This window comes from Lonchura striata, chromosome Z (assembly GCF_050655825.1).
Source record: "Lonchura striata isolate lonStrDom1 chromosome Z, ASM5065582v1, whole genome shotgun sequence".
Lineage (NCBI taxonomy): Eukaryota > Metazoa > Chordata > Aves > Passeriformes > Estrildidae > Lonchura > Lonchura striata.
Window position 1 is genome coordinate 14,460,206 of NC_140740.1, and position 7,147 is coordinate 14,467,352.

General features: G+C 48.5%; 1 long non-coding RNA gene across 1 annotated transcript; it reads left to right on the plus strand.

The window, feature by feature from the left end:
* The first annotated feature begins 4,698 nt into the window (after positions 1-4,698).
* On the plus strand, positions 4,699-6,198 carry LOC146763655 (uncharacterized). The gene is made up of 2 exons (XR_014951647.1): positions 4,699-5,632; positions 6,005-6,198. It is a non-coding gene; the product is annotated as an uncharacterized LOC146763655 (long non-coding RNA).
* Positions 6,199-7,147: the final 949 nt, after the last annotated feature.

Sequence of the window (7,147 nt, forward strand, 5' to 3'; positions counted from 1 at the left end):
TTCCTCATTCGCTGAGTTAGTGAGAAAGTACAGATTCCCAATTCGCCTACTCCATTTAACACATATTCTCCCTCATCAAGCATTGTATGGTCATTAAAATTATCTTTAATCCCACCCTGGTCTGAGAGCGTGGTCCTGCATCAAGATCAGCTGCCTGAGCTGTCCATTCTGCCTTTAGCTTCTCCGGGGTGATAGTGTGTTTTTCTTCCATAAGTTGGTTCTGTTATCCCTGTGCAGATGGTTTGTCCTTGAAGCCTATCCTCTCACCTCCCTTGTCCATCTCCCCAAAGATGCTCTTTGTTCCAGTACCTTCCATGTCCATCACTGTAACTCTGCCCTCCTCCTTTGTCTGTCAGTATAATCCCGTCTTTACTTCCAGATCCTTCCCTGTCAATCTTGTATCCCCCTAAGACCTAACTGGTTCATTCAAACTGTACTCTTCCCCTGTTATTCCCTATGGGTTTGAGCATTGTAATCCCTACCTTCTGCTCCTCCCCAGGTTCCTTGAAATTTGAGAAAGTCTGTAACCTCCCCTTGTACCCTCCCCTGTATATAAATTGGTGCACACCTTTGTTCTGTGTCTTTCCTTCCCTGACCCTTCTCCTGGAATAAACCTCCCTGAGAAACCATTGGAAGACCCCTCCCTGTTCTTTGTCCCGACCCTTTTGCAGATACAGCTCGTGCTCTGGGGGAGCAGCCTCACTGCTGCAGCTTTCTAGCAGCCCTGCTATACTGCCACCAGGCCAATCCAGGCAAGGGGCGGCCACTCTCGGCGTGGTCAGGGAAGGGGCTAGCTAGAAGTTGACCCAGCACTCCTGTCACTCCTGCCCTACAGGGAGAAAGCGTGTGTGGGAAATAACCATTTATTCCCTTTTCCTTCAGTAAAGATTTGTGAGAGCCCTGCTAGAGTTGCCAGTGGGTTGGCCTCTTGCAGGGCTGGGGAGAGTCCTAGGGGCTGAGTCCCTTCTCTTAATGGGGTGCAAGGGTGCCCATGGCAATCGGTTGTAGCCCAGGAGAGGGGTGGAGGGGCTGAAGCTGCTGCCCTGGGCAGAGGGATCTGCCACTGTCACCACCTCCTGCCATGGCTCCTCCTGGGGCCAGTCCCACTCCACGGAGACTGGCACAGGTGGGGGGCAGCTGGGACCCCCAGGGAAAGCAGCCTCCGATGTACCAGCTTCCTCCTCCACATGACAGACTTCGGGGCCATGGACAGGAGCCCCCATCCAGGAGCTGCTGCTCTGGGAGCTGCTGGAGGTGGTGGAGCTGGCACTGGCCACAGGGCTGTTGTTGTCGTCCCTGAAGGCACCAGAGCACAGCAGCCTCTGGGCCTCCTCGCTGCACTGGCCCACCATGATGCTGATGGTGCCATGCACCAGTGGAGCCGTGTGCTGCTCGAGGACAGGCTGCAGCCCCTGCACCAACACCTCGGCGTTCAGCCCCTTGAGGCACAGGTCGTGCAGGATGGAGCTCTCTGCGGCCTCAACCAGCCACCACCAGAGCCGGAATATCCCCTCCAGCCTGCGGCGCAGCCAGCGCTGCAGGGGCTCCAGCAGCTGCGGCTGTCCACGGAAAAGTCGGGCCCACACCTCGGGCAGGAGGCCACCCGGGAACTCCGGCCCTGAGGGGCCCTGCTCAGCTGGGGACAGTGTCCCCTGTGGCACAGCTGCACAGGACACCACAGGGCCATGGGGCTGTTCTCATCCAGGCAGCCGGGAGCTCTCCCTGCCCGGCCGGTGGCCACTGGCAGCTGCTCCGGGGCAGTCCCGGCTGTGTCCTGATGCTCGTCTGCGTGCTCAGAAAGCCTGACGGTCTCTATGGGTGTCCTGCAGAGTGGGCACGAGGGATTCCTGTGTGCCCACCGCTGGATGCAGCCCAGGCAGAAGCGGTGGTGACAAAGCAGTGCACAAGTCACATCCTCTCCGTGCCTGGCACCAAGGTCTGCCAGGAACAGGCTGTGCCCAGCACCAGAGAGGCCTGGCTTGATCCTCTCGGCCGTGGCCTCTCGCTCAGTAGAGTTCAGGCTGCAGCCAGAGTGGCCCTGCGAATGCCTGAATGGAAGCAGTGAGAGACACAATGTCTGTTGGAATCGTGCTCTTCCCAGCCTTCATTCTGGATTAATTGCTGAATACTATGGATGCCTTGAGGGCACTGAAGGGCTGCAGTTCAGTTCAGTTCAACAGTGATGTGGGAAATGGATTTGTAGAGACAAAGCTCAAGTTCTGGACCATGGCAAGTGAGGACCTGAGAGAGATTGTTTTACAAAGACAGAACAAGACAGAACTGATCAAAAGGCCTTTTCTTTGATGTCTCAAAAATAAATAGAAGTGAAGTAAGGGAAGTGGAAGTGGAAAAGACAGAAAAGTAAGAAATGATGCGTCAGCGGATGATAGGAGAGGTTACAGAAAGGGGGCAGTGGCAATCACCCGGATCAGCAGCCAAAGGTCTGGGGAACTATCAACGTAGGAGTGTATCCAGTAGTGTGCAGTAAAGCAAGAAATGCCCATTTTCACTGCAGTTAATTTATTAAACAAATATCTCTCAATATAATTTGACATCAGCCTTACTTCCCTAAATCTGTATAAATACATAACTTACTTCATGGGATCATTAATGATCACAGCAGCAAACAGCTGTCTGGTTACAAATGTACCATAATGCTTAAACCCCTGCATACTGGAATTCCTTTTTTGTTTGGGTTGTTTGGGGGTTTTGTTTGTTTGTTTGTTTTGGGTTTTTTATGGGTTTTCTGCTTCTTTTTGTTTTTTGTTTTTTTGTTTTTTTTTTTTATTATTATTCAAGGAACTGAAAAGATAAATATATCTTGTGCTCTTTCATTAACTTGATCTTGAAGAATTGGCTTACCAGTGATCCTTGCATCATATTTCAACAGCTAGCAAGTCTTACACCACTTAAAATATTTTAAAAATCCCAAACAAACAAAAAACAGAAAGACTAATTATTTTACAGTCAAGCCTGACACAGTCTAACACAGTGCATAATACTACTGTTTCACTAACATCCTTTGCAGTTCTTTTTCTCTTAGAACTGGCATATTTTGTGGAACATAAGAGTGTTTACAAGAGAGAAAATGTTCTGAAAAGAAGTCAGCAAAAGTGACTCTAGGGAAGGTAAAATAAGAATGCCTAATTGTATTTAAACATGCAGATGTATTTTTTGCGTAAAACTGTGCTGCCTCTTAATTCTTCTTATAAAAAATACATGGGCATTTGACGTATGTTAATACAAGAAAATAATTCTTATTCCAGGGGTTATTTGTTTTGAGTAAACATTAGCCAGAAGGTATCTCTGAGGCCAATCATGAAAGCAGAATTTTTAAATACTTACAGGTTGTTATTTCTAATACGAAAATCCACAGCTAGTAATTTTTACTAGGAGAATACCTATAAAGAATACAATCTCCATGTCTAAGAGCTTGGTCAAGCACAATTCTTTGCTCATTCATATGCTGAGTGCAGACTGTGACTCAGTATTCAGCAGGGCTGCAGCAGGCAGTGCATGCCTGACCACACTCTCCTATTTTTTCACCCTTCTAATAGCATTGGAGAGTCAAAAAAGCAATGAAAAGAGAAGGGCATGTATTAAGGAATTTGTTATGCAGGATGCACTCAGGCTTCACACCATTTAGCCATACAGATGAGCCCTAACCCAACAGTTACCTCTGTGCACTGCTGTATTTACAGGATTGCAAACTGAGAGCAGAATTGAGCCGAGGAATCTTTTTTCAGAATCATGGGGCTTTTTGTCTGTAGGAAGGCAAGCTGATGCTGTTAAGAGGTAGAAACTGTTAAGAGATCTGGGTGCTTAAGTAAAGATGTGACTCTTTCAAATTAGTTATGAACTCTCATTTTTCCTTGTTGATACCAAGGATGATAAGAGGAATGCTCATCTTATTCAGCTGGCGTGTTTAATTTTCCATAACTGTGATGTGCTTTGAGGTGGCAGTACTGAATGTCACAGGAACAGCTATGAGGAACTAGCATTTTGTACTTTGATTGAAGATACATAGTCAGATACCTGAACTGAAAAACTGAAAAAAAAATTAAAGTAACCTTAGAACAGATCAATTGTTCCGCTCCAGTGTAATCTCTCAGTGCAGAATTATGCTGAAGTTAGCTTTGTAAAAGCCTTGCTGGAGGTCGCTTAAGAGCTACTTTTCAGCTAGCTACATCAGACAGTGAGTGTTTATTTTCTATTTATTTAATTGCCCATTTCAACTGAGGAGTAGTAGCTTATTCTTCTTCCAAGTACTCTCCTTCTGACCTAATGATGTTTCCGAAGCAGCAGCCTTCAGTACCGAGGCCTGTGTCAGGCCCAAGTGGATTTGGTTAAGTTTCTAGCTCGTGTCTTCAGCGTGGAGTCCAAGGACAGCAGGAAAAGCAGGGCAAGCAACACTTTACCGAGTGAGGAGGCTGAGGCCCGAGATGACCCTCGCCACAGCTCCGTTTCACGCCATGCCATGAAAGCAGGTAATTCATGACGGGACAGGGAGCAGGGCCGCGTTCTGCCCGCAGCCACACGCGCAGCGCGCTCCTCGGGCAGCCGTGCCCCCCGAGCGGCGGCACAAGCGCCAATTTCCTCCCGCCGGGGCCGGCTCGGCTGCGGGCGGCTCCAGCCGGCCCCGCCCCACCCCGGCGGCGCCCTCGGGCCGAGCGGCTGCGGCCCCGGGTCCGGGCGGTGTCGGGGCCGTGCGGGGCCGCGCGGGGCCGTGTCGGGGCCATGTCGCGACACGGGCGGGTCCCGCGGCGGCAGCCCGGCGGGGCTGCGGGGGACGGGGCTGCCGCCGCCGCGGTGCGCGCCCGGGCCGAGCCCCTCGGGGCCGCCGGCGTGGACGAGGTGGTGGCAATAGCGGCGCAGCTGGCCCTGGAGCGGTTCCGGAGCGGGGACGAGGCGGGTGCGCGGCACGGCCCGGCCCGGGGGCAGCTGCGGGTGTGGGGAGGGCGCTGGCAGCGGGTCAGGGAGGGGATCCTGCCCCTCTGCCCGGCCCTGGTGAGGCACGGCTGGGGTGCTGTGTCCATCTCTGGGCTCCCCAGCACGGAGACAGGGAGCTGATAGAGCGGGTCCGGCAGAGACCACTGAGATGGAGGTCTCTCATCAGGAGAGCTGTGGGAGTTGGCCCTGTTTGGCCCAGAGGAGACTGAGAGGGGATCTCACTAATGCATATTAATATCTCCGAGATGAGTCCCAGGAAGGCGGTGCAGGCTTTTTGGTGACAGGACAAGGAGCAATGGCCATAAATTCAAAGAGAAGAAGTTCCACCTGAACATGAGGGAGAGCTTCTTTCCTTTGAGAGTGGCAGAGCACTGAAACTGCTGCCCAGGGAAAGCATTGAATTTCCCCCTCTGGAAACATCCCAAACCCTAGATGTGTTCCTCTGTCACCTGCTCCAGGTGACCCTGCAGGGGGGTTGCACTGGGTGGTCTCCCTTCCAATCCTAACAATTCTGTGTTCTGTAACGTTGAGTTGTCAAGATTACTGCCTGTTGCATTGTTACTGTCTTTTCATTATTATTTATCATTCTAGAGATGGAATTTCCTTCTAGTTTCACTAGTACTGAAAGAGCATTTGTTCACCGGCTCTGTCAGTCTCTTGGACTGGTATCTAAAAGCAAAGGGTGAGTCGGGGTACAGTTTTCAGTTCTTTGGTGCAGATGATAGAATTTCAAGACTAATGATAACCTGATTGATGTTTTCAACATCCTCAACTTGCTGCAAGGAATAGTATTAGAGAAAAAAGTGTAAAAGTAGCTACAGATATGAGCATCTTTGTTCATTGCTGTATGCATGCTTGGAAAAGCTTGTGACATGCATTTTGGGACAGCATGATTTTATACTCTGTGGATTTAATGGCTCCATTAAAAAAGGTTCTCACTGTGATTTCTGTTTTTTTTCCAAAGATTTTGCTTAGCATCTCATACCCTGACAGATAAAAGTTAACCTAGAGTAGGTTCCTTTTTCCTAAAATAAGTTTTCCCTCCCCCTGACAGAAAAGGAGCCAATCGATACCTGACTGTAAGGAAGAAGGATGTGTCAGAGGCACACGCAGTCATGACTTGTGACTTGGCTCTCTGTACGAAACACGCCGTTCGGAGCCTAATTCAGCGCTTTCCCGTCACAAATAAGGAACGCGCGGAGCTCCTGCCAAGGACAGAGCGAGGAAGTGCCTGTGCTGTTGAATCTGGTACGTTCAGCATGTGTTCTGATTTGGACTTGTCCATCGACACCACTCGAAACCACCTGCAACCCAGTGACAAAACAAACCTCTTCCTGCTCTGTCCCCTCTGGTGTCCTAACAGACACCTTCAAACAAATGCATTAATTTTCCTTACTTTTAAGGTCTTTTATAACTGGTGCTGTGAGGAATTTGGGAAGTCATATCATGCACATTGAGATGTCCACCTTGTGTTGTGTTAATTTAGAATCTTTGAGCCAGTTCCAGCCAAATCTTTTTGGAAGCACATTTTGAAATGTGGCTTCACAGAAGTAACTATGAGGTGGGGTTGAAGAGTCAGTGTTACTGTGATGCCATAAGAATGCCTATATTAGAAAATGAGGTTGTCTGTTCTGCTTATAGAAATTAATGTGCTTGATAAATCAAAAATTTCAGTTTTTACTTCTTCATCTCTACAAAATAGATTTGGTCCTTAAGAGACTACTGTCCAGACTTCTTGATTTCTTGAATATGGAAGAGTTCACGGAAAGACAAACTTTGGTCGAAATGTTGGGTTTTTTTTTAAAAGCAAGGTTTTCATCTAGATTATTGCTTTAGCAGCTACAAGTGGAAGAGTTGCACTGTGTTTCTGTGTGCAGAGATGGGTGTAGTGAACAGAAAACATTTGTACCAGTATGCCTTGTTTAATTGCATGGTTTTGATACGTGGTGTCTCTTCTTGACGTGCTTTCTTTGCTGTTATTTCCAATTGTTTTAGTTGTTTAATAGGATTGTTATATGAACCAGAGGGAAGCTGTAATAAAAGTGCTGAAATGCAATGTCTTAGGAATGTAAGGGATAAGTTAATGAACAGTCTAATATTTGCCTTTCTCTGCATCTCAAGAATGTATTTTTAGTTCTCCTGATCTCTTAGTCTGTTTGTCTTGGTACAACAGAGCTTGAAATTTAGAATATGAATC